This window comes from Denticeps clupeoides, chromosome 2, assembly GCF_900700375.1.
Source record: "Denticeps clupeoides chromosome 2, fDenClu1.1, whole genome shotgun sequence".
Classification (NCBI taxonomy): Eukaryota; Metazoa; Chordata; class Actinopteri; order Clupeiformes; family Denticipitidae; genus Denticeps; species Denticeps clupeoides.
In genome coordinates this window covers 5,239,497-5,266,568 of record NC_041708.1, presented here as the reverse complement: position 1 = coordinate 5,266,568, position 27,072 = coordinate 5,239,497, and the positions used below count along the sequence as shown (strand labels likewise).

Sequence of the window (27,072 nt, the reverse complement as noted above, 5' to 3'; positions counted from 1 at the left end):
TTACAAAACATTACACATATGGAATGTAAAATATCATAAAAGGATATCACATTATGAAATTTGTTGATATTATTGTTGTTATATAACATGGAATAAAGAGTTTGTAAAAGGTTCTCTGGGAACATAATCAGATAGTATATTTTATGCTGGTTTTGCTCATATCGATCAATATGTTCCGCAAGATGTGAAAAACACAGCCTCTATAGTGCGTCAGTAGCAGCGGCTGAAAGGCAGCACCTGTCTGCGGGTTTCTTTCTGGCATAAGTGTGTGACCCCTGAGGTGTTGAGCCAGAGCACTAAATCATTTTATCCAACCAGGCATGGTTATTTTTAGAAACTTTACATTTTCATTTTCTGAAAGCAACATGTTTCCTTACACAGCAGCTGTATTGTATATTTGGTTCTATTATTTTATACAACAGTAGATTTTTTTTTCACCATTCCTAATTAACTGAATAAAACAGTATATAAAAGACCATTTTATTCATCTTATCATCATTAACAGCAGGAACTAAAAAGTGCATGAAACTCCACACTGAAGGGAGCATGAAACCAGATCTAAGCCTTCACTTTGCATGTTAAACAGACCTCATCAATGATATCCAACCTATCAATATTACAAGCAATTAAGGAGGAGCACATTGCAACAAACTGACTTTCTTCTCATAAACATGGGTCTGTCATTCCACAAACTGGGACATACAAAAAAAACCAGCCTGTTTTTTTCTTTTTTTGGAATGACCTAAGTCAGACCTAAGTCACCCTGAGACCCTAACCCACATATAGTTTGAGAAGAAAATTTTAATTATTTCATTTTTTATGAGGACAGTATCTCAGACTTAAAGGAACATGCGCTCATATTAGTCATTTTGAACAGGTCTGTATATATCAGGTGAGCAGGAACCTATGAAGACAAAGCGTAGCCTAGACCTTTACTGAGAACGTAAACCCAAAGAACATGAGTAGGAAATGAGTAGGATGTGTCACATTAAATCACGTATTATTAACCGTACTTAAGTGCCAATACCGTAGCTGAAAAGAAAGAAAAAGTAAATTGTTGAACAATTTTTTAACGAATCTTAAGCATTCAAATGTTGAAATACGGCCTTAGCTATAACTAAAATAGCACATATTTCTGATTTGTTACCCACAATGCAAATGTTTGTTTCATGCGACATCAGCCATGATATAACACTAGCGCATGGCCCGTATGGCAGGAAACCTGCTGAGTCGGGGTGCATTATTCATGCGGAGTGGCCTGACGCTTCTTTGCCCATTGATATTTACTGTCTCACACACTGATGCACGTTCGCAAGTAATGACTCTGCTTTCTGCATGAACAAATGCCCTTTCCTGGGGCATTTATCCCGAACATGACATTCCGACTCCCGGATGAGGGGATCCGATCAACTGACTTCATCGTGGCGGTTGCAGATTGTTAGGGCGTGCGATGCGGCTGTCAATAGGTTTTTTTATTGGGTGAAAGGTTTCAGGAAACATGAGCAGTTAGTCACCGTTAGGGGGCCCGAGTGGACTTTTGACAAGAAAAGCAGCAACATTTCAAACTGATGGACGGGAGGACGTTCCGTCGCAGCAGCTCTGCTCGGGTTACAGACATCAATATGTTCTCCAAGCGCTTGACGCTTCAAAAACTGAACCTTTCGAGATGGGCAGCACTCCGAAAACAGGGGCAGCGAGGAAGGGAAAAAAAAATTCAATTACACCATAAGTAATGGCCCGTGAGAACTCGAGGCTGTCAACGCGAGACCCACTTCCAGCGCTCGCTCCTGAACTCCTCGTGATCTCTGACATCGGACACTCTGCAGCCGGCCGAGCGGCGGGGCCGGCCCGGCATGCTGCATGGTCACCGGTGACCCGTGAACGAGCGGGGCCAGCCTAAACTGCTGTTTGAAAATGTGTTTCCTCAGCACTACGGTGTCTCGGGGGGATTCTGTAGCCTTCGGGTAGAAAGAATGAACAAGGCTGCCCAATATTGAACGTATGGGAAATACACGTGTGCGCTAATGTAAGGCGGGGCTGGGCGATGTGGCAAAAAAAAAAGTTTATCCATTTCAATTTCCCATTTCGGACGGATTGATGCCAGTTTATTAACATAAAAATTCTCAATGTAGTCAATGCAGTGCCATCACCAAAAAACTGATGAACTCAACAACAATACACATCCAGACTTATGCACCAGATCTTTGCACATCTCAACTCACATATCTGCTCTTTTTGCGCAATCCTACACATCTTGCACATGTTTGTCTTGTCTTGTGTGTCCTGTTTGAAATATCCAACATATATTACAAGCATCCTACATGATGTTGTCCAGTTATGTCCTGTTCGACCTGTTCATTGTACAAAGTTCTACTTTTCTCCTATAGAGAAACCTGTACAGTATTTCAGCTTTAGATTTAGTTAGTGTAGTTTAGTGTGTACATACAGTACAGGCCAAAAGTTTGGACACAGCTTCAATTCAATGTGTTTTCCTTATTTTCATGACCGTTTACATAGATTCTCACTGAAGGCATCAAAACTATGAATGAACACGTGGAGTTATTTACTTAACAAAAAGTGGAGACCTGACCTCCACAGTCACCGGACCTGAACCCAATCCAGATGGTTTGGGGTGAGCTGGACCGCAGAGTGAAGGCAAAGGGGCCAACAAGTGCTAAACACCTCTGGGAACTCCTTCAAGACTGTTGGAAAACCATTTCAGGTGTCGACATCTTGAAGCTCATCCAGAGAATGCCAAGAGTGTACAAAGCAGTGATCAGAACAAAGAAACTAGAATATAAAACATGTTTCAGTTATTTCAATTTTTTTTTGTTAAGTACACAACACCACATGTGTTCATTCATAGTTTTGATGCCTTCAGTGAGAATCTACCAATATAAATGAAGAAAACACATTGAATGAGAAGGTGTGTCCAAACTTTTGGCCCGTATTGTACATATATTTCTATTTTATGATTGCACTATGGTGGGGTCTGTGTGAAACATTATTTCAATAGATGCTATACTGTGTATAATGTTGTACTGACAATAAACCAATCTTGAATCTTGAATCCCATGACTATCACTGCCCTCCTTGGCTCCCTTTTCAGCAATTTTGCACTTTGCTTACTTTACGCAGTACACCACATAACGTGGTAATGCGTGCGTTGCTTCCATATTCCAGTCCAGCCATCCCAACCTGCAAGAGGTGAAATGTGTTTTATATTTTCATTTTTTGGGGGCACTCTCCCTCTGCCATGATGCTCCACTGAACCGATAATTAATTTGCAAAGTTATCATAACTTTGGCCTTCAAGAAGTTAAATAAAAGCCTGTCCGTGACTGGCTTATTCCGCTACGGACACGCGCAGTAATCCACACATACACACATTCTTCTTATCCCGTCGTGTTTGCGCTTCTTTTAATGGCATGATGTACATGCTTTTGTCTCACCCTAGTTTACAGGATCTTTTATTCAATTTGCGGGTATCAGGGAGTCGCTATCAATATGCCGGAGACTGTCGAAACGTCCGGGAAACTTGGAATATCTGCTATCAATACACATAAAATCTACTAATTTCTGACATTTTTTATTGTAATAATAAAAAAATGCCCAAAGCTGATCACTGATATCAAGCTGAATTTTATCACAATCATCGATCGTCCTGCCCTAGTGTAAGGCGGAGATTGCTTGCCCTCCCCCATGTTGCAGCAGGTTCAAACTGTCTGTAGGTGTGAGTGTGTGGGTGAATGGTGTGTGCACCGTGCCCCACCCTGGGTGAGTCCCCGCCCTGTGCCCAGTGTCCCAACAGCCACAACTGCTTCAACAGCCACAACCCTGAGAATATGGAAAGTGGGAATGGCTGTTAAGTGGCTCATGGGCACAATTTTTTTTATAATTTTACTACTTACTTACCTTGTTAGCAGCCATTGAAAAACCCAAATTGGTTGTTAACAACACACTTTTCAGTGTTTAATGAAAAACATTGTGCCAGGATTGCATTCATTTCTCCAGATCAAGGTTTGATATGATCCAGATAATCCTCTACAAACAAAAAAATGTCCCTCAAAATAACAGATTACCACCACCAAGTCTTCTTTGGTGCAATCTAGTTTTGAACCCTGCCTCAATAACCAAGATGGCTTCATTACTTCATTAAAATTATTTGGACTTAACAGAACATCCGACTGATCCTTCCTTGGTCTTTAAAAAAAAAAAAAAAGACACTTGAAGGAAAGTGAGACTTACCAGGCTCAATTCGTTGTGGTTAAAAACCATGCCTCTCCCTTTTGCGGTCCAGTACCTGTGAGAGGCAGGCACAGTACATTACCTGTCACACTGCAATACACAACAAAGCACACATTCACTCCACTAAAACTAAAAGAAGACATTTCAATGTTTCAATTTTGCTCCTAGGAGCCGCATAATGTATTAAGCATGATTAGACATGCCATGAACCTGCGCTTCATTAGACGGCAAAGCGAACAAAAGTCTGGAGATCACTTTCGCCTAGTTACGCTTTTTTATTGTGCCGTCTTTCACACTGATTGCCTAAAGCCTGCCAAAGTGAACATAATAAAGCAGGAAGTTTCCTGATAGATCGTGAGAAAGCTATAAATGTTTCCAATCCTAAGCCCATGCATACGTCAAGGCGGAGTCACTATGGTGTGCTGCCAGCGAAAGGCACCACTGAAAATGTTTCGACAGTAACTGGAACCCAAGCGATTCATAAAATGCAGCAAGAGTGCATTGATCAGCTCAGAGGTTCAGTCTCCAGGTAACCGACTGCAAGCAGCCATCAGTGCACCCATGAGTCCAGGCGAACATTGGCACCCAATTTCATTGCACAGCATTCTTGAAATATTGTAAGACCAACAAAGGGAGCATCTTAATTGCCCTTTTTTAAGCAAGAAGATAAACGAAAAGCCTTACTTGGCATTTACTTTTCGCTGTTTTGACGATGTACGGCTGGATCTCGGGCACTTTCACTGCAGCGTGATTCCTTTTGTTTGTATCTCACTAACATGCACTCAGTGTTGCCAGATTGGGAGGTTCTCCGTTTCATATTTTGGGGTCAAACTGCTTGTGGACAACAAGAGACCCAATTCTCATTTAAGCATGTTAGGTAATTACATCAGTTAAATACCCATCGGGTAGTTGCTTTGCACAATTTTTCTTGAACCAACCAGGTTTCTGGCAACATTGGTTGCTTTACTTCATCAAAGTTCATGTTCTGGGTGACAGAAATAATTAGATTCTAACCAAAAGGGTAGTTACCGATAGACACCAAGCAATTCTTTCTTGTGTTCATCTGTTTATTTAGTCAGGTCAAATCAATTCAAGTAGGATTTACTTCTCCAATCTGCCTAATAACCGCAACCATGGTACAACAACACAGAAGGATACAGAGACCCCGTGGAGCCCATCACTACAGTACAAGACAGTTACACTAGCCTATCAACCTTATCAAGCCCAATGTGCTTTATCATATATAGCGCTTTGAATACAGTGCGTTATTATAAGGCAATGTGAAAAATAATTGTGCATTATGCCATGGTACCCATGTTTCTTCCCTGTCTTTATAATATTAAAAGGTCTATGTGTATTTTTTATTCACTAGCCTAAACGTGAAACAAAAGGTCCATCGTTATTTCACAATCAATGTTCCTGACTGAGTCAACTCAGACAAACATTATTTCTTTTCAATGGAAACACAAAAGGGGCTGAAATGCAGGATATCAACTAATTCAATGGCAACACACTTTACCCAACAAAAGGCTTCTGTTCTCCGGGCTGAAATAAAATGCTAGTGTTGGTCGGTGGCTAGGGATGATTGGAATGTACAGCCCGGCACCTTCTACAGAGAAGAGCCTGCCTCTTCAGATATGATAATGGCTGCATGTGTGACAATGGGAGCCGGTGCATGAACACCCCCCTCCCTACACACACACACACACACACACACCACCACAAAAAGTTTTATTTTTTTCATTATTCTGAGAGGACGAACTGCAAACCCTCACAAAGACACCACATGTGGCTGGAGCTGCACGGTTACGGGATCTCTGCCACCTCGCCCTGGCCAGCAGGACTGAAATGCCAAATGCCTTTCCAGGGACTCTTTGGCACGGCAGAGCATGCAGGACAGCTGAGAAATATCCAGCATGCTCATCGCCATACTGTGATGCCATTAGTTGGACAACCCCCAAAAACTTGGCCTTCCTGGGGGTACTGCCATCAAATTGATTACATGCATTAATATAGTAAATACTGCAAAGTAAGTTGTGAATTATCTGTGAAGTATTTTTTGTACAGTGATTAAGTACATTCATTAATCTACTCTCTGTTATACTGTAGGTTCATTTGAATCAATTACTATTAAATAATATGATAGTAACAGGAAGGGTTCAACAGTCAAAACTCTCAAGCCGTTTGTTGTTTCTTGAGATTTGGTTGCTACAATCACCTGCTCAGCAGCTCATCATGTTGAAGAAGAACTCTACATATTATGGACAGTCCACCATTTGTCTATTTATCACACTAAAGTGCCCCCGTTTGCATATTTCCGAGTGGTGAACCACCCCACGCCCAGCAATCCCAATCCACTTGAGCCACTCGCTGCGCTCCGAACGGCACCCCACTGTAATCAGGCATGGTCTTGTGTCCAGGAGCTGGTGCGGTAGGCCTTGCAGCTAATAAAGTGTCCAGGAAGTGTAGGTACAAAGCAGGTGGCTGGGCATTTCACATGCATGTTAAACCCGAGCATATGCCACGAGCATTAAAGCGCATCGCCTCAATAATGTTTACAGGTCATTAATGAATAAACGATATTTTGCTGGCTTATCAAAAGAAAGAGCTTAAGGTCCATCTAGCGACTGGCGCCCACTTATCATCCAATCCCTTTGGGGCTAACATCTGCATCGAGAAGATAATGAAGAATTATGTGCAGGACGAACCTAACCCCCCCACCCCCCGTGCCTGCTTTCTTTTTAATTACCTCTGGCAGCCTATGGCCATAACAAATGTCATTGATCTGAGAGGCATTCAAACAGGGAGACAATATGACTGAGTCAGCTGAGCGAAAATGACATATTTTCCTGTCGCCCTGTGTATTTGGATTGAACCAGACCCAATCAGATAAATACTCATAAAAAATTAATGAACGTGCAGGATAAATATTCATATATCTTCCCAGACACCATTCACGACCAGGCAATGAAAGAGACTGTGCAATGGGGGAAAAAAAAAAAGAAAAGAAGAAGAAGAATAAAACGAAAGAGCTGTGCTCGGTGCCAGAAAGCCGCACTCAAATGAAAACAATTAGCTGGACGGCCTGTTTATCTAGGGGGCATGAGAGAAAACGGCGAAACCCGTATTTCGCAGCTTATAGCTAGTTTTCCGAGCCTGTCTGAGCTGAGCGTGAAATTATTCAGCCAAAAAAAAAAGGGTGTTAAACGAAAGGCACGTAAATTCTGGGGTTTTATATTTAGCATTTGTTTCTTGACTGGCAGTTCGTCCCTCTTGAGTATCAGTTAGTCTCGCCTCCTTGCATAAGAATTGTTTGCTTGACGCTGGAAAAACAACAATAAAACGCGAACATCAAAAGAGTTTCCGAACAACGACAAAGGCGGCAAATCCTGAAGTAATCCCAATAATCCTGTGAGTGGAGCGGAATCCTCACTTCTAATTTAACAAATAGATTGAACAGATACATTCCTGTCTGCAGTGCTCTTATTTGCTGAATTGGGTTGTGGGTTGTTTTAAAAAAGCTTGTACAAGTTATTGCTTACACAGAGTCAGATAACGTTACGGGATAACATCAGCCCATCTGTCAATGCATCATATAGACATAGCAATATATGTCATAAAATACTCATGCGTCAATCATTCAAACAACCAATTGCCACTTTATTTTACCAACGTGTTTCTGTGATGCTTTAAAATAAATCAGCATTGTGTGTTATTTTTGGTTGCACATTCAAACAGCACCATCTAGTGGTGTTTCCCTATATGACAGTGGAAGTGAAGTGATTGTTATTGTGAAACACTGCAGCACAGCACATGGTGACGCAACAAAATGTGTCCTCTGCTTTTAACCATCACCCTTGATGAGCAGTGGGCAGCCATGACAGGCGCCCGGGGAGCAGTGTGTGGGGACGGTGCTTTGCTAAGTGGATTCGAACCTCATGATTACGGGGCCGCTTCCATAACTGAATACAAATAAGCCTTCACAATTTAGATAATTTAGCATTCCTTTCTTCCTCTGATGCAAATCTATAGGATTAAATACATAAAACAACTTCCAGTAATAGTATTTTATTTCTTATGGAAATGCATAGCCAACATTATTATTTTATTAAGCAATATTTGTGCAAATATTTAAAAAAAAAATGTAAGGACCACTAAGTAAATACAAATATTGCCCAAATGCTTGGAGTGGAGTGTGGAGTTTTGGCCCCATGGCTTATCTTCTACCTGAACTCACTCAATTTCCATATCCACTTAGTCCTCCTCCAGCTTGCAGTTACCGAAGACCATCCTGGGAGCCCTGGGGTTCCAGCCCATTGCAGGGCACACACACACACCATTCACAATTCAAAGTCGCCAGAGTACAGGCCTTTGGAATGGTGAGAAGACCCTGAGAACCGGGAGGAAACCCATGCAAACTCTCCACACACAAGGCCTGAGCCTGGATTCGAACTTGCGACCTTGGAGACGAAGAGGAAGTGACCCTGAGAACCGGGAGGAAACCCATGCAAACTCTCCACACACAAGCCCTGAGCCTCGATTCGAACTCACGACCTTGGAGACGAAGAGAAAGTGACTCTGAGAACCGGGAGGAAACCCATGCAAACTCTCCACACACAAGGCCTGAGCCTGGATTCGAACTCGCGACCTTGGAGATCAAGAGGAAGTGACACTGAGAACCCGGAGGAAACCCATGCAAACTCTCCGCACACAAGGCCTGAGCCTGGATTCGAACTCGCGACCTTGGAGATGAAGAGCAAGTGCCTATAATGCACTATGATGCATAAACGGTTATTGCTGTATCCCAGAGTTCGCCTCACACTGACTCGTGTTCATTTCCACACGTAGCTCACTGGATAATCGCTACGAAACATGATACTCCCGGTATTCCAGCACCAGTCCAAGTCCGAAAACCCTTCGAAAAATTAAACAGACGCCTCTGACTCCCATCACTACCGCAACGAGGATTTGATCAATTGAAAGGTTAAGTCTTCTTAGCTTTCTCGCTGGCCGATAATCCTATCGATCTGTTTGCATTTGCACGGCGCTGGAAGTCTGCTCTGGACTCGTGTTTTAATTCTGGCCAGGGTGGGATGAGCCCAAGCGGCGCCGGATCTCGCTGTGCGTGCTGCCAGATACGCGATAGTCCGCCATCAGGCACCGCCGGCCTATTTTTGCCGGGATAGCTCCATCTCCCTTACCGGCAGCGCGGACTGGGAACCGAAGCGAGGATGCAAATGCTCGCTCGTCGCTCAGGAAGGCATAAGCGATCACTGCGGCTCCCCCGGGACTTCATTTGCCGCATCCCATGGGGGCGTGCAGCCTCCGCAACCCAGCCATCTCGCCCGCATGACTCGACGGAAATCAGCGGGCCCCGGCGCTGGGGTTTATGAAATGTCACGCCGCTTCCAAATGTGCAAAACACACGGTTTTGTGTTTTCACCTGTGCGGGCTTTTTACTCCTTGCGTCAGGAATAAGCCACGTTGCCAGGTGCAGAGGAGGCATCAGCGGCTGCATATCGACTGTCAGGGACCTTTGTACAGTCGGGAGCTTGACCTTATGTTTTTGCATAGGAAAAAGAACAACCTCGAAACGTTCAGCCGCTTTCAGGGTCCAAACACCAACCAAAGGCTCGTTTCAATCATGCAGTTTCAGAGCAAGAATTGCACTATTTTGTGCGAAATTCTAAAACAGAAATACAACAACAACATTTATTTCTTATATAGCCCATAATCACATACAGTATGTCTCAATGGGCTTTGACTCCACACAAAAAAAAAAACTCTAGGAGAGAGAGAAAAGAAGAAAGGAGGAAACCTTGGGAAGGAGTGATACAGAGAGGGACGCCCTTCCAGGGTAGAGTGAGCCTGTAAATGGTGTCAGTGCATGGTTGGTGATGATTTGTCCAATAAGAGAAAAGGTCCTACAATTGTGGAGGTGGAGAGGTCCAACATGTAGTAAAGATCAACTGTCCATGTTTGGAGGTCCTGGACAGTGCAGAGTTGTTTTTTTAGTCCAGTGTTAAGGTGTACATTACGTCTCCATTATGATGCTACTGGTCCATTTGGTGTTGGCTGTGGTGACCCTCTGGTTTGTTTCATGTTTCGGTACCCTAACTAGGACAGCCTAACTAAGGTGAATTTAACACTGTCTGTGTTTGTCTAGGTGACTGTGTAATTAAGTGGATTTAGTAATTGACACTGTGTCTGGGACTTTAACAGAAGGCCAGAGAAAACAGGTTTAGATTTAAACACTGAGTCTGAGTCCCGAACACTGACTGGCAAAACAAACTTCCGCAACCAGACTCTAAAGCAGCTGTTTTCTCCAACTGAAACAGAGAAATGGGTCCCAGACACCAAATTCATTTTAAAATATGTCAGAATAAGTAGCACACTGCCTCTACTGGACACTGTAATATTTGCTCGGACTTTAATCGTTTTTGAACGGTCAACAGTTTCGTCAGGACCTGGAGCTGCGGACATCGCAGTGCTGGAGGTTGCGTGCACAGAGAGAGAGCGAGCGAGCTCAGCGGCATTCACGGCACAAGACGCGGCAGCAGACTCGGGTTACCGTGGCAGATACCGTGGTAGATAAAGGCAGCGGGCTGTAGAGGCGTCTTCGGTCGTTAGTTTTAAACGGCAGAGGCAGAGAGATCCACAATGTTGATGGTTGATGTGGGGCTGATGTGGGGTAGATGTGATGGTAGATGTGGTGCTGTGGTGGCCTAGCAGTTAAGGAAGCGGCCCTTCGGGTTGCCGGTTCGAATCCAGATCCGCCAAGGTGCCACTGAGGTCCCCTTCAGCAACGTACCGTCCCCACACACTGCTTCCCGGGCACCTGTCATGGCTGCCCACTGCTCACTCAGGGTGATGGGTTAAATGCAGAGGACACATTTCACTGTGTGCTGTGATGCTGTGCATCACAATCACTTCACTTTACTTATCACTTTATTCGATGTACAGGATGACAACCCCGGCCACGGCTGCTTCCTGGGGGCTGGGTTTGTGATTTTTGTGTTAAGTGAAGTGATTGTCACATGTGATACACAGCAGCACAGCACCCGGTTGGTGCACACAGTGAAATTTGTCCTCTGCATTTATCCCATCACCCTGAGTGAGCAGTGGGCAGCCATGACAGGCGCCCAGGGAGCAGTGTGTGGGGACGGTGCTTTGCTCAGTGGCACCTCAGTGGCACCTTGGCGGATCAGGATTCGAACCAGCAACCTTCTGTCTACAGGGCCGCTTCCTTAACCGCTAGGCCACTACTGCCCCTTGTGCTTCTTGATTTAATGATTTCATTTAGGTAGTCTTCTGCACAAAACCTTTTTGCTCTGGTTGATCACTTTAAAATAAACATACTGAAAAAGATCAGATTAATTCATTCTGTATAGACCTATGGCCCTTAAAGTTCCCAGAGCTCATCACGACCCCTATTTCTCAACCAATTAATTAAGATGGACCCAGAGCCCCAATCAAATCTGTGCGCGTGTAATGTGAAAAATTCTCCATGCCGGAGCACCGCCCACCAGCCACAGCCCATTAGTTCCGGCCCAAAAATCTAATTGGCTGAGCAGCGGTCAAAAGCTGTAGCAACAACCTCATACCTCGCGACACAAATGTCACTTCTGATCTACGAATTCACCAAGAGGTTTGTTTTTGGTTGCTGGGCAACCACTGCCTGTTAATGAACTGCGCTTGTCGATGGTAGAACGGGTATGAAAAATCAAATGAAATGGCGCATTTCATCCACTACGCTTCATAATTAGCCATGCAAATGTGTTAATTTTTGGTATCCCCCCCGCCCCTCTCGACCGTAGCTGAGTACACGTTTTGACTCTGACTTTTTGAGTCATGCTCACAGGGCCAGGCCGGCGGATACGCGCCATCTCAACTCATCTTCCTCCCCGCTTTTCCGAAATGAATAAGTGCCCCAATGTGAGCAATCCTAACATGAAAAATAAGCCAAGAACCGGCAAAAAGAGAGAGGGGGAAAAAAGCTATTACATTTTTTTTTGGCGTAGGACTTATATCTTGGCTCCTTTGGACTTAGTATCATGTTGTTACATTAACCATTGCACAGGGTATGACACGTGCACACACACACACACACACACACACACTGCAGCGAGGAGAGAGCAGCACTGTGGACTGGCTCTCATTCAGAACAAATCAAGCGTTGCCTGCAAGTCCGAGATCAAAGTGTGGGAGAAGACGCTGGAGGTTCTTTTACTCAGTAAATAAGGGGGGAGAAAAAGCCCTTCTCATGGCACCGCGCGCACTTGTCCTCTGATATATTTGATTAATAAAAACCAATTACGCGCTGTTTGCGTAGCTGCCCGTGTGCGCGGCCACTGCAGCGCCGCTGAGCCACCTGCCTGTGCTTTAAAAAAGAGTGGGTGGGGATAAAGGGGCTGGTCCTTCGGGGGGCTTTTTTAACCCCCCCCCAAAAAAAAACTCAAGACAGATCAGCCTTTATTATGTGCCAAAAGTAAACACAGCGGCAAATCCCTGCACCCGTAATTACGGTTCAATACGCCAGGCAGGTATTTGCACTATGGGCCCGAAGTCGTTGTCCGATGGAGTCCGGGTGGCCGGTGTCTGTAATTGTAATATCCTTGTACTTAATATCTGTCTGGTGCGAGAGTGAGATAAAACAAGAGAGATAATCCATAACAAATCTGGACAGTTTTGGCATCGGTGGCACAACAGGGATTATCGTTATTCGCACGTGGACAGATGGCTTATCAATATGACACGGCGTGATGGACAGAAAATCAATGTTTTTTCCCGTTGTTTTAGCGCAGAGCGTTGTAATGCAATTATCCACCAGAAAGGGCAGCCGTCAATCACGGGAAGTGACCTCTGACTGGGACGTCCCGATGCTCTCCGTCAGGCGCGGTATTTCCTTTAAGCGAGCAAGCGCATCTAAATTTGTGTTTTCTAACCGTGTTGTCCGCGGTTACAGAACTACTACTAATAAAAAAAACCAGAATCCCATTTGTTGACCAGTTAAATCTGATTTAATTAAGGTGTGTGTGTGTGTTGGTGGGGCGGGAGGTTGTTGAAGTGGTTTGTCATTTTGGGTATTGTGTCATCTGAAGAAGGCCTGACACTTGGAAACGTGTCAATCTGGCCTGTCTCTACCAGTGTGCAACGCTGTTGCGAAGTGAGAGTCGAGCCAAGTTCCCCATTACAGAATGAATTTTTTGGGGTTTATTCACTGCGTAGACACCATGTAAAAACACATTTCAAATTGCATGTACACACTACAGCAGTATGCAAGTAAGGCAAAAAGCCCGAAGATGTCCGTAACTCCACCTCCTAGCTAATTCTAAAACTTCCCTAATTCTGAGAATTCCTTGAACATGTTTAGACATCATTTTAAACTATTTTCACAAAATGACTGTTTTAATAAAATCATTTTGCATATTAATTTGGTCATTTGTACATTTGCCTCCTGTATTTTGATTTTAAACGTTTCTGAATGCTCCTCTAGACTTTCAGGACGTTATCATGGCTTAGTAGACACGCTAATTCCTCCACTTAGAACAATCCTCACCATTACTTGTACATTACATGGTTCTAATCATGGCTGAGGTGCAGAAGTGCGAGAACCCTTTTTCTTACTAATTTGTTAAATAACAGTTTTAAGCATTTAGTTCATCACCTATGCATTTCATATCCACACTTACATTCCAACGTATATTTTCCATATGTATTATAATGTATTTCATTCATAGTATTTCAGAATATTTTAATTCAGGCCTGCCAGCCAATCAGAACTGAGCATTTAACCAGATGGTTGCCAGACCTGACTAGCACAGTAATTCAGAAAATTCATATACTGTCAAACCATGGTGTAAATATGGTAGACTCTAAACGAGTTTTCTGTTGTCCACGGTTACAGAACTACTCTATAAAACCCCCTGAATCCCATTTGTTGACCAATTAAGTCTGATTTAATTAAAGTGTGTGTGTGTGTGTGTGTGTGTGGTGGGGGGTGGCTTAAGTGGCTTTCAGACAAACAGCGTCTAAGGAACGATCGCGCAATAATGGCAAAGGGCATTAGAACAAATATCGGAGCTGATTTCAGGGCTTTTAAAAATGAATTACAGAGGACGAATGCATGAGGACATTATTCAACTTCAGATTCGCTAACGGAACGCTGCCAGTATTGCACACACTTTCCTCCCCTGTCTGTTTCAAAGCTCGGCGCCACGAGAACAGCTGCCGAACGCAGCGCGTTTATTCAAAGAGGTCATGATTTATCAAGCGATCCTCATTCACTCTGTTCTACCGAGGCTTTTAAACACGATGCAGCAGACACTAGGATAATGATGACCCCGGAGACGACAGAGTCCAAATCGCACCCCAACTTTTTCAGTTTTTTTTCATCTACGTCTCTTAACTCCTTACAGGATTCAGAAGAAAAAGCCATTAACAGACAGCGCGGGCAGGACGATTCACTGCACCGCACTCGCACTCAGGCTCTGCATTTATTACCGTGCAATTAGGAATGTGTGGACGAGCAGACTTAATTTACTGCTGTTTCTAAATGCACAGAGAACTTTCAAAGCTTTACTTTTTATACTCGGTGTCGCTTGTAATTTCAGGGGTCATTTCATCACACACATTTTCTCCGTTTGTCTCCTGAGACTAGAGGATAACCTACAGCAACCAAGTGCCACTTACCTAATTGAACGGCTAATTATTTTTAGCCATTGTTTGTGCCATCGTGATACACAGCAAGCACAGGACACGGTGCACACAACAAAATGTGTCCTCTGCCTTTAACCCTCACCCTTAGTGAGCAGTGGGGAGCGGCTGTTCAAGGGGACCTCAGTGGCACATTGGCGGTTCGGAATGCGAATCCCGCAACCCTTCACTTACGAGTCTGCAGCAAAGCTTTTATTTCTTTTACACACACTGTGCTGCTGTAGAGCCATCCAAGAGGGCCCTGGTCTTATTTTCCAAATAATAGTTTTTTTTTTTTCAATTTATAGTAATTCAATCTTTACGTTAAAATAAATAATACGGCACTGTAGGCAAACAGAAAATAATGTAAACAAAAATCCAAAATGCAACCAGGTTCATTATCCAGGTCCATTTATATATACAGTACCAGTCAAAAGTTTGGATGCATCTTCTCATTCAATGGGGTTTGTTTCTTTCTTCGTTTTTTTTTCCTACGTTGTAGATGAATACGAAGGATGCGGTTTATTTTAGATTTTTCAATCTGTTTGCTTTAATGACCGCTCACTCGCTTTAACTTCCTACTTTTACATTGTTGAAAATAAGAAAAACAAAGAAAAACCATTGCATGCAAAGGCATGTCCAATCTTTTGACGGGTATTGTATTTATTTAAGTTTTTTCATTTGTAAATCTTGACAATTCGATTCAAATTATCAATGCACCAATTACTGATGTATCACGATGCATCCCGTCAATTTTTCTACATTACAGGCATCGTGGCCTCGGACTGAAAGCCGACCCTTTTTGCTAAATCAAAGAGTCCAACACCAGCATTCGGTCGGCTGTGCATTCAGATGACGTCAAACACACGCGAAATTTTTCTTGCCGTCAGTCGAGACACAAGATTCAAAATGGACACGAGGTCAGTTGCTCACCCTTCTCTCACATCAAGTGAATCTTTCTTCCGACGGCGGAAGAAAATTCTAACAGTGAGTGGCGCGTGAAGAGGGCCCAATTTCAATAAAGCTGCTCAGAATGTATTTATTCATCTTCCGAGAAAGAAAACGTTTCTTTTTTACTTGGAGCGGAACACATTCTTTATCTTTATTCTGCCAAACACCGCTTTGTGGAGATGAATGTTGCCCATTTGGAAGATGAGTAGGACATCAGGTCACTGAACTGGACGGCCCATCGTTTCCAAATGACAAATACTCCGTTCATTTGACTGGAGGAAGTTCCTCTGTCACATGTCTTCTAGCAGGGCGAAGGAGTTCATCAGTCATCTGCAGTTCAAACTGAGACGGGCGACCCCATTTCTGTCTAATAAATCCGCCGGTGACCTTTCCTTTAAATGGATCATCCGGAGCACCAAGATCTTTGAAAGATTCAACACAATAAAAAAAAAAAAAGAACCACCAAGACTTCCATTTTTAAAGAGGAGCAGTGGTCCTACATCGATATATGATATATCTCGTTTGCTGCGGGGAAAAAAATCTTATTTCATTCAGAAACTACACCAAAAGACGTGAACTTTAACCTCTGGTATATCCAAAGCCCTTGGCTTTTTATTGGAAAAACGTGGATTATACAAACGTTGACAACTAAGGATCAAAAGGAGAATTTTTTTTTGGATTTATGCAATTGTCAAGTGTGATCACTATCGCTTTGTGAACTTTAAAGCCTTCTAGAGGTTTTATTCCCTCCACATTCCCACATCAGGACCTTTCCTCAGACCAGAAGAGGTACATGCAGGCAAATGCAGTTTCCTTGCCAAAAGCATCACCTTTGTAGCGGCCATCCAGTTCACACAGAATTATTTAACACGCCCCGAGTTTCCCCGACTGGTTATTTAAGGAGAGACGTCCTTAGCACTCCTGGAGACTCAAAGTTGTTCATAACAAAGCGTCTAACTAACAAAAAAAACATTGATTACAGCAAATTGGATTAATTAATACTAAAAAGAAAAATTACTGATGTTTACTGAGTGATTGAATGCAGAATTGTGTACATTTTAATAATATTACAATATATTACTGCACAATATTTATTCACTGTTTCAAAATCATCCCGGGTTTGGGTTTCAATGTCTATAAATGCAGCCACATGAAGTTCTTGCTGGATTAAGACCACTTATAAGAGTCTTACTGAAGATTTTCCTCCAGAAAAGGCAGCAATTTTGAAAGCGACGAGACACGTGCGTGAAACATCTCTGGACAGGATGACTGGCGGAGTTTTTCGCGCTCTGCTTTTAATTGCATGTCATCCATTAACTTCAAAGCAGTGCTGACATGACTTCTCTGGCTCTGTTGGCCATAGTTAGAGACGGACCTCGTCCCTCCCCTCCCTCGCATCTTCCATTCCTCCGCCTCCCTAGTACTGTAACACCCACTGTATTTCTGGCCCTGCAAAAGGCCATTTATTATTAAAAACAAATCCCTGCTGAAATTTACATGAGCGCAATAAAATAAAAGCCAAAGTTTAACACGCCGCCATTAGGCCGCATGAGCAGCGGCCAGAAAAATCCAGAGTGAAAAGGCTCAGATTTGACAAACCTTTCCAGAAACCTTGGGAATGGCTGGCAGGCAAAACACGCTCGAGCCCGAACTCACCGTGGCGCCATACTCCTCTCGGCGTAAAAGGGTAAACGGTGCGGTGATTGAAATGCAGTGCCAAGCATGCTAACGATGACATATCCAAGGAGCCACATTCACAGGAGCCTAGGGGCGTACATTGAAATATTAACCTCATGTCATCACTGTTGTCAATTATGAAAATTAGATAGCACACACACGTAGCAATCGGCCATTACATTAAAACCACTTGCCTAAAACGTGTTGCCAGATAGCGAACCTTTTTGTATTTGAAGCTGAAAACAAACACCAGCAGATGTCCAGTTGAGTCCGTGCCTTCTTGCTTCAATGCTGTTTTGGTGGCAAGTGATCATAATGTTATGGGAGTATAATGGGACTAATGCCGCTGTATATTAAATGTTATGCGTTATAATATAATTATAATTCTCTGAAACATCCTGAAATGTCCTATTTTTTCTTTCTGTCTTGGATGACAAGATGACAATTTTGTGCATGGAATATTGTACAGTAACACAAAGGATTATAAATTGTCAAAGGATGATATTTTATATAGTTAAAATATGCAAATAATATGCAAATATCCACTTATATCATAACTCAAGGTCTGTTTTGACACACACACACACACACACACACACACACACACAAACACACACTTCAGGTAGACCATACAAAGGTACACCTTATTTTTTAAGGTAGACCATACCTACTTGCCTACTCAGCATTTACATTCATGGCATTTATCAGAGTGACTTATAATAAGTAGTTACAGGGACCTTTTGTAAAGAAGTGTGTAATTTCCCACAGAGCTGTCTGTCTTCTGTCATTTATCCTTTATTAGGACTTCACAGTGATGCTCACATGTTCGGCTGTAAAAACGCTCAATGCCTTCTAGTTGTTACTTACCAACTTGACCAGCATGCATGCAATAATGCCGAAATGCGGTTTATTTATCTGCTGCTTGTTGCGTTTGATGGCACGAATGAGAACATTTTGTACGCATACCGTCTGATGACATGAATAAAAAAAAAATTGCTGGAGAATTCAAGCCAAAATGTTGATCAGAAGAACGAGGAATCGGATGTCTTCCAATGAATGATGGTGACTGAAATACCCCACCTCCCATCGGGAGAGAGGAGTCCTCACCGACGCCTACTGACATGAGATGCGTCTTTCTTTTTAATGACTCGAAACAACCCAGCAGTTTCTTCCAGTGATTAGAATATCCACTGTGTGCTTTTCCTACTCAATCATGAGCACACGAGCAAGAGCCATTTCTCGATATTTTGTTGACGGCGTGCCAACCGGAACGGCCTAGAGAGTGGCCACCAGCATTCAGCCACTGAAACAGCACCACAACAATGTCAGATTTTCTGACACTCGGCTGCAGGTGAAGGCAGGAATATAGATATATATATATATATATATATATATATATATTTTTTTTTTTTTTTTGCTGTTGCTTATCACCCTTTCACAGGTGAACCAAACTGAACAGAATGTCCCAGGCTTTTGCTGAAAACAGTGACACTGCAAGAAAACTAATTTGCTATAAATTAGCTGCGCCACCTTCCAAAGATATAAACATGGAAAAGCAACAAAATACATTTTTAAAGGCCAGAATAGAATATACAAAATGTTTGTGTGTGTGTGCATGTGTGTGTGTATACATAGAGAGAGAATGTAAAGTGGTAAAGTGGGTAACACACTCTCCTATGAAGTCCCAGGTTCTAATCCCACTTACTACCATTGTGTCCCTGAGCTACCACTTAACCCTGAGTGTCTCCAGGGGGGGACTGTCCCTGTAACTACTGATTGTAAGGCGCTCTGGATAAGGGAGTTTAGACTTCAATGTCTGTGTGTTTAGTTATTCTGAGGGCACACTGACTACTTTACATTGTATCAAAGTACAATAATAAAATATTCACAAAAATGTGAGTGTACTCACTATGTTTGAGTATTTGTAATATTATAATATTTATGGGTCATGAGATATCATTTGTAATTGTTGTTTAATCTATGGCTCTTGTGAGATTCGAATGAATATTATTATGAATTCATATATTTGAACATTCATGTAAATATTTAAACTGCGACATGAAAGAGGATCTAAGCAATGGGCACCTTATTGTAATTTTCTTTTTTTTTAAGTACTAACAGGATCCCTGAGGCACCTAATTTCAACCCAACTCTGGAATTGTCGCAACATCTAAAATAAGGGGAGGACCCATGTGCAGGTGCTTAAAGAGAAAACCATTTTATTTCAACTGGACAAACACGTGGGGCTCTACTGGGGGCAAATGGAAGTGGAAACGGGAAATGGAAAGGTTGCTTTCACTCGGGCAACACACATTGATTCAACCAGCTCGCACTCGCGCACACACACACAAGCACATTTCTCCAGAACACATGCCAACTCCAGAGTCTCCGGAGACTCCATCAGGACTGGTGGGCGAGGGCCCTGCAGTACACGCTCACACCACACAGACTACACAGTGCCGGCCCCCGGAACGCTGGTGCAGGGAATCAGGAAGGGGGCGGGGCCTGAGGTCCGCTGACGCTGGGGAGGATTGTTACAGGAACTAGCCAGCATTACGTGCTGCCAGTCCGGAAGGTAAAAGTGGGATCGGTTTTAAAGGCCTGTCGGTCTCAGGTCTCAGAGCAGGTGAAGAGGGTATGATGACACTCTGTGTCAAACATTGCAGACAGGTCCTGTAAAAAAAAAAAAAAAAACTCCACCTGCAGTGGAGTTTTCACCAAAAGTGGACTGCTATGGACCAAGTAGGTGTCATAGCAGCAACATCCAATGATCGTGATGAGGTTAATGGCAACACGGGCACAGGGAGATATCCTTTCAGGATGTACAGTAATTGGTTCTCGAACATCTAGAACCAGACGACTCCTCATTGGATCTATGCGCTCTGATGCCGTTTGAACAGCGGAAACCCCCGACTGTCCGAGTTTAGATGATCTCCCCAAGATTTCCCTGCTCGGTTCTCGTACCCCGGGGTACACCAGGAAAGCGCTCTGGTGTCACGAGCACGTCTCAACCGCCTAAAGCCTCTGTCAGGAGGTGAAGGCTCCGCACGTTTTTATTCCGTGTCCGTACGCTCGCCAGGCTTAATGAATTATTAAGCGAGCTGTCTGTTGTGCTGAACTTTAAGGAGTTAAGGCCGGTACACGGTCTGGTAGGACTGATAACAGGAACACGGCGGACGGGAATATGAGGACACTGCATTGAGTTTTAAAGACATGGTTACCATGGTGAAATTAGTATTTAAAAAAAAGAAAAACAGCGGGATTAGGGGAGACTGTAGGGCAGTCTTTTTTTTTTTTTTTTGGTCAAATATGAATTATGTGCACGAAGAGCCACTTGAGTAAGCCTCACAGCTCTCCAGTTTGAACAAAATGACAATGCCTTGAAAGATGACACTCGGAATATTCAAGCGTTGTTGAATTGTTGTTCATTTGGGCCACTTATAAATCAGCAAGCCCGAAGATTTAATGCTTCCTCCACGATTTCCTCCTCAGCCATTACTTAAGTTGATCATTTCTGGTTGAATAATAACCACCCATGAAATGAAATGCTTTTCAGCCGTGCATCTCGGAGGATGCCCAAGCCAAGAGGCTTTAATAAATTCATTGCAATGGAGTAAAAGACTGCGCTAAAAGGATAGGGGAGTGCAAGTATTCAGATCAAATAAAGGTGGGAGGGGTTGTGGGGGGGGGGGGGGGGGGGGGGGGTCTCTCTTATTATGGCAAAATAAAAAAACGACCTGTGTTTTCACATTCGCCTCATGCCAGGCACCATGCAGTTGCAATTCACGGATGCATAATTATGGATTTAATTTGCCTGCATGAAACATCTCTTAAACATTTTCTACAGCCAATGGGGTCTGTGGAATAGATATAGAAACCATGGTTTCAATTGTTTTTCTATCCTGCCATGGATTGTCATGGACACACACACACAGACAGACAGACATTTTTTTATATTTCTCCCTCAAAGCGTGTCTAGTGGATAATCACTTGCTTCATTTAAAAAAAATTTAACATTCCAAAACAAAATAAATAAAAAGATTCCTGTCTCCACCCGGCTGCCCCGGGTAACGGAGAAACAACTCTGAAGCAAATCTTCGAGGAACGGCTTCCAGTCCTATTACAAAGACAATTGGGCTTTGCTCGCCTATCCGGTGCCTTAATTAAATCCTTGGCTGATTCGGTGGATCCGAAAGGCATGAAAGGAACAACACCCTTAATTGACTTGACTTGGCATTTTTGAACAGTTATGTTAACCCAGCAGAGGTTAATAACTGAAAATGAATTCATAAACCTCTGAAGCGCGGCAATATTCCTCGATTATTTGGCAATTGGAAAAAAAAGTCACTCCTTTGTTTAAGACGGCCTGTGAAGGTGGTGGCCGTTGGCTCCCTTTGGCCCTGAGGCGATCATTGTAAGAGTCGAGGCGATCAGAACAAATCACTGATGTGACCAGTCGTCTCGCTGATGAGTAATTAAACACCCAGGTTGTCCTTTCGGTGGAACCAGAAGAAGAAGCCTCATTTTTTATTCCGCTACGATACACGCCATGCAGGAGTGAAAACCTATGAAGGCTCATCAAATATTAACAGCGTGAATCCACTTAGCAGTTCAATCACAGATCCTGAATGACGGACGGAGCGCCTCGGATTCGACACACTTCCTTCACATTACACCCCCAATATGAGGAGCTGATCACAATCAATTCTCTGCAATGTCAGTCACGGCTGAAAAAAAAAGAAAAAAAGATGAATACATTGTTCATGTTGAGGTTTGGATTTGGGGACAGTAAGAGACATTTGACATGAAGCATCATGAACGGCTTTTATATTACATATTAACATATTCAGATTGGTTACTTTTGGTCTTGAGTGAAAAAAAATTGAATATATTATTGAATCTGATTGTAACAGTGCTAAGGTCACCTTACCTGGTACCAAAAACTCCAAGCAGCCGGATGTTGGTGATAATTGTATTCACTGTATAGCTCTTGCTAAAGTCCAGCAGTGAAAAGACTGCAGGGATAATTTCCCGGGCATCGGGGAAAGGGCGGAGCTAGGTACTTACCATGGCATTGTGTTGGAGAGGGGAGTATTAGTAAATACTGTATGTAAAATGATTTATAAATGAATGATTGTGCAATTCAAATGTTTTCAAATGATGAATGCACATTCTGATTTATTATGAGCTGTTTTAATGTTTGGGAAAAGATGATTAATTTATTGTTTGGTGGTTTGGTCCAGGACCAAAGACCAAACCAGGTAAAAGATTTTGGCTCTGTTACACTGATGAATAGAGCTGTGCAAATCGCAAAAAAAAAAATGCGATTTAAGCACATGCGATTTCTAAACCGCTTAAGGCTGCGATTTTATCCATTAATTTATTTAGATTTTTATCCAGAATACGTTATTGTGCACATGATTTTAATATGTTAACCAATCAGAGCTGACACAGCGCACCGGGCAATCACAGCTAAGCTGAGCGGGAGATAGATGTTAACCAATCAGAGCGCACAACGAAGCTGATCGGGAGAATCAAATAGGTGAGCGGGAGGAAAGAACATAAAACATGGATGCAGGTCAAAATAAAAATGATTTGGTGCCAAAGAGAAATTCAACGTCAGTCGTTTGGGAGTATTTTGGATTCAGGAGAGAGGATGTGTACCAGAGCAAGGTGATTTGCAAGACTTGTGAAATGATTATTCCAACGGGGCAATACTACAAATCTGTTCCAACGCTTAAAACCGCGTCATAAACAACTACATGATCAATGCATGTCGACAAAGTCCATCGAAACAAACAAAAGCACACAAAGACAGCCCGAACAGACTGAACAAGTCTCCATTGTTCAAGCATGTGCAAGCGGCGTGCCTTATGATCAAAACGGCACAAAGAAATTACCGACGCAATCACCTATCATACATGCAAGGATATGATACCTGCACACACCGTCAGAAAAGACGACTTCCGAAGACTAATATAAACACTTGACAAAAGTTACCAGCTGCCATCTCGCACTCATTTTTTGCAAAAAAATCTTTAAGAGAGAAAACTGTTTTTTGGTTTTAATTTATGTTAGTTTTTATTTATTGTTATGACTGGAATTGAGGTTAGTTCATCTTTATTTTTTCCCATGTCTGTTTTTAAGACAATTTTTTACAGTTTTGTTTATCAAGCAGTTAGTATTAATCTGTACAGTATGCTATTAACTAGAGTTGAGGTTAGTTAATCTTAATTTATTATATGTTGTCTGTTTTATTTATTAAACACAATACTATGTTATTTCATTGTGAAATGTTTTGTTATGCACTTCTTTGGCACTTCAGTTGCCAAAAATCGCAAATAAAATCGCAATGGCAATATTCGTTCAACAAATTGCAATACGATTATTTTGTCCATATTGCACAGCCCTACTGATGAAGATCCCTCGTCCTAAAAACCTACGACTTTTAACCTCTGCGGAATGCTCATTTGCAATATGCGAGCGTCCTGTCGACGTGCAGCAGCCTACAATCAATCAAAGCAGGCAGCTTATCCAGCCCCTTAATTCTCCCCACGGAAACGCTGAAAAGGGGAAGTGGAGCGTCGAGCGACAGGCCAGCGCAAGGGCTGCCAGATGTAATGGTGCCAAAGGCCAATTGGAAGTAAAAAGGACAAGCATATGTTGGCTGCGTAACCTCTGCTGTTCATGTGTTCAGCAATGTCGTCAGCACTAATGGGTCCGAGCAGCCAGTTATCCCACAGCTCTAACCTGCATTAACACCCCAACTAGTGCTCAGCTGATGCAGGATTTTCCTGCAACAATGTTTGAACAGCATTGGGGGTGAACAAAAATGCAGGTTTACATATATACAGTGTGGCAGTAGCCTAGTGGGTAACACACTCGCCTATGAATCAAAAGACCCAGGTTCTAATCCCACTTACCGCCATTGTGTCCCTGAGCAAGACACTTAACCCTAAGTTGCTCTGGGGGGGACTGTCCCTTTAACTACTTATTGTAAATCGCTCTGGATTAGGGTGTCAGATAAATGCTCTAAATGTGAATGTAAATATTAGCATTTTTCAATAGAAACAGGTAACTGGACACACTCACTGTCAAGAATTGAATGAATAAGAAACTGCACATGAATAACAGTACTGCACCTACAAAAACATTTAGTAAAAAAAAAAAAGGTTAACCTGTACGATACAATTCATCGACTACACATAATTATTTCATGTTGTTAATCATGTAGTATTTGCATAGATAGACCCCAGGTGGCGCTCATGCACCTTCCCCTTTGCCCTCTGACTCTCACTCACTTTTCAGAACTGCTTAGTCCTGTTTCACAGGGTCATGGCTGCAGGGTGCACACACACACACACACACACACCATTGACTCACACACTCAGAGTCACCAATTCAACTAGTGTACAACTCTTTGGACTGGAAACTGGCTGTCCCCACAAAATGTCTGTGCACAACCCAGAAAATGTTGCTTTTGCACATTTGAAGGCACTACAATTCATGTTTCTGTGTCAGATGTCTTGTTTACTCTGATCAATTGGAAGAGAACAGATTCTGTGGCCAAACGTGCACTGCTTTTGCAGAAATGACTGAAAAACGAATGAAATAAACCAGTTTTGTTTCAGCAAACATCATTATTCTGCAAGCTTCCATGCTTCCATGCACCCTTCCAACTAAGGACACCTCCATTTCTCCAAACCACATCCAGCGCCAGTGCGGTACTACAATGATGGAGAACACCGTGTGGTTTCCTCCAGCAGAAGCTGATCCACAAGCCACAGTTTATCACTGTGTCCCCAGACCGAGCCGCGGCTCTCCCAGTTTAGGGAAGACCCCCAGGCGCCTCCTCACCCTCAAGTCAGCCTGGTGTCTTTGTTGTCTTATGCCTTTGTTGTGTTGCTCTAGTTTTATTCTGTTTGGTGTTTTTTTCCTCTACTGCACACACACACACACACACACACACACAAGACATTCCTTCCTCTGCCTCCTGCCAGTCTTCTCTGTCTGTCCACCAGACCACCACGATTCTGCTTCATTAAAACTGTGCAGTAAAGGACTTAAAGAAAGCGGTGAGGATTGTGTCGCTGACCGAGGTGCTGGAATTAGCTGGGGGCGCCAGATTGTGATTTTCACCCTTTAACTCTGCAGCTCCTCTTTATCATTCAGCAAGCAATGCTGTCCCTATAGGTTTTTCGTTTTTGCCCCGTTGAAGACATGAGTCATGTGGGTCAGATTTCCCACTCTTAATTTGTAATAACAATGCATAGTATAATATAACACACCCATGTGTCATAAGGCCGAAGAAAATATCAAATACAGCGAGTATCAACCTCATGAAAATTTTCAGGCCTGCAAGCCTGGAGGTCCTGTATCCTCACCGTGGATCTCACTCACTTGCCAGCACCACCCGTCAGCTCTTGTCACCGGCGAATCAATTTACAGCTCTGAGCATCGTCTGCAATTTAATCATTTCATCCTCTGATTTGTCGAAATGGATTTTTCGCCGCATTTTTTATCCCTCTCTGAGGCCAGACAGAAAAAAGAACAAAATAATTAAGCCAAAGATTTGTGTTACATCATTCTGAGTCGATATGGAGAGAAACAACAAAGTCTCAGCTGAAGTTCCGGTCTCTTGGCAGCCATATGGGAAAAGACAGAAATGAGGTTTGACAGACTTTGAGTCTGTTTGTCATAAAGTGACATGTGGCCTGATGAGATTAATTAATTAAATCGTTACTTGACGTTTGGTGCTTTCCAGGCATGGACGTTTCCCACAAAATCATCCACCCCATTCCAATCATTCCACCCCAAAACTGAAATAATGACTCAATTAAAGGTCCCCTATTATGAAAATGTCACTTTGTGAGACTACTTAAAATTAATACGAGGTCCCCTAGCCTGTCTATGGTCCTGCAGTGGCTAGAAATGGCGATAGGTGTAAAGAGTGCTTTGGTCATCCTGCTTCACCGTCCAGAGAGCAGCAGCGCAGACAGTTGGATATGGAATTTGTCTCCTTATGTCATCATAAGGGGAAAGGTTACCTCCCCTTTCTCAAGCTTTGTCCGCCCTAAGAATCCCTTAAAAAGGGCAGTGGTGGCCTAGCTGCCTAGCTCCCCATTATTCAGAAAATTGCTGAGCATAGAACCGTCCCCACACGCTGCTCCCCGGGCGCCTGTCATGGCTGCCCACTGCTCCTCAAGGGTGATGGTTAAAAGCAGAGGACGCATTTCACTGTGTCACCATGTACTGCACTGTGTATCACAAATGACAATCACTTCACTTTCACTTTCAAAAGTAACTCTGAACCAGCTGTCGTGGCTTCTAAATGTGAGAGGCATCGCAGTTGTTTTGTGATTCTGAATTTACAAATGAGCACAACTGCATTTTTTAGTTCCGTAACGTTGGTTGGTGAATGGTGTTGATGGCGTCTTTTCAGTGAATGCCCCCTCAACTTCTATAGGCCACTCTCCTCCTCGTCCCACCTTTCTCCTCCTCA

At 43.0% G+C, this 27,072-nt stretch overlaps 1 protein-coding gene across 2 annotated transcripts in view; it reads right to left on the bottom strand.

Moving 5' to 3' along the window:
- The window catches only part of pcdh15b (protocadherin-related 15b), a 209,906-nt gene that overhangs the window by 178,153 nt on the left and 4,681 nt on the right, over positions 1–27,072 (bottom strand). Inside the window, exon 2 of one of the 2 annotated variants that reach the window (XM_028964715.1) lies at positions 4,248–4,302. The exons of the other annotated variant lie outside the window; for it this stretch is intronic. The gene's annotated coding sequence lies outside the window, so the exon portion shown is untranslated. The remainder of the gene's footprint in view (positions 1–4,247; positions 4,303–27,072) is intronic. 2 annotated transcript variants of the gene reach the window in all.